Consider the following 1,709-nt stretch of genomic DNA (forward strand, 5'->3'; position numbering starts at 1 on the left):
CCAGTGTGGGCCTCTGTCTCTATCTCCATCCATCATCAGATGAAGGTTCTCACTCAGGCTAGCCAGGATGAACAAGTAACCCTTTCCCCCAACAGTACAACTGCGAGCTGTCTAGGCTTCTGTGAATTCATTTGTATAACTGTTTTGCACTGTCTAGAAAACACTGCTTTCTTATGGTCTTCTTCCACCTCTTCTTGCAATCTTTCTACCCCGCTTCCACAATAATCCCTGAAACTTTGGAATAGGGGTGTCCTGTAAATGTTGTTTAGGAATAAGCATTCCACACTCTCCTATTTTCTGCACCATGACTAGTTGTGGGTCTCCATATTAATCACCATCTATTACTAATAGAAGCTTTACTGTTGAGGGTTGAGAAGATGTATTAATCCACAGGTATAAGGATGAGTCATTACAAGTCAGTTTGATAGTATGCTCATTTAACAGAGTAATAGTTGTAGTCACTTCTCTTGGGCGTATGAACTGTCTAGCCATAGTACTTGGTCCTCAATGTTTTGCCAAATTTGTGCTCATGTTGTAGAATTGGATTTAAATAAAATCAGAAAATAACTGGTTACTCCCATAACATTTGTGTTACTATTGCACCAGTGGGTATGTCTTTGTCATTATGGTCATTATTGTAACTGGTAGGGTTCACATCTGGGTAAGGTTGGTGATATCTTTCTTCCTCTACAGGTTTCCATATTTTAAGATTAATTTTGACCACCAAATACTTTCTACAAACAGAATCACAGTAAACACCCCCTATCTGTGGAAAATAAAAGTCAAGCTGTTCTAGGCAATTTGGGGACGAAAAGAGGTAATAGCCATAGCAAAGGGTATGACATGACAATACAAACTGAAAAGAAAACTATCTCGGGATTAACATAAAAGAAGCCGTTTGAAGACTGGAAAACCTTCCCTACCTTCATACAACATATGAGACATGTTCAAGAATATCCTGTGATATATACAAGTATGGAAGAGGCAGTTGCTATGAAAGGAATTATGGTCCATGGAGTTTTGAACTTTTCACTCTGCTACCCCCACTGTTCAGAGAGCTTTTCTTTAATAAACTATCTCTCTTTCTGTTTTTAGACATGTGTATCTGCTCTCATATCTTGCTGTGAGATATAAACCTGGATAATTTCATTGGTATCCTTAGACTCAGATCTGTGCATGCAACAAGGAATCCAGTAATCTGCTCAGGTAATATGCCTACCCTCTCAAGCAATATGGCTAGCCTTGGTACACCAGTAAGAAACCTTTAAGACATTTAAAGAAGGTATGAAAAGCACAAAACCAAAATATCCTTAATGGGTTTCAAGCTTTAAGCTCTATCACTAACCCATCAATTCCTTATATTTATTCATCAACATGATCAATATTTCCAGATTTCTTGATTACAGACTTTCATCCTGAAGTAGTTCCAAAGATGAGATGGATACAAAGGCACTAAAAATAGGTGTAGCATTGCATAGTAAGAAAAACAAGTAGTTCAGATTTAGAAAGACCAAGGATCGTAAAAGAACAGAGTTCAGAACTAATCACTAGAAGCAAAGACATGCAAGTGGAGAACGGAACAGAAACCAGTTGTACTAACAGTACCATAACAGAGAAATTAGCTATGGCTTTATTTTATTGCTCCCCCTCTCTGTGTGTGTGTGTGTGTGTGTGTGTGTGTGTGTGTGTGTGTGTGTGTGTGAGTGTGC

This window comes from Microtus ochrogaster, chromosome X, assembly GCF_000317375.1.
Source record: "Microtus ochrogaster isolate Prairie Vole_2 chromosome X, MicOch1.0, whole genome shotgun sequence".
NCBI lineage: Eukaryota > Metazoa > Chordata > Mammalia > Rodentia > Cricetidae > Microtus > Microtus ochrogaster.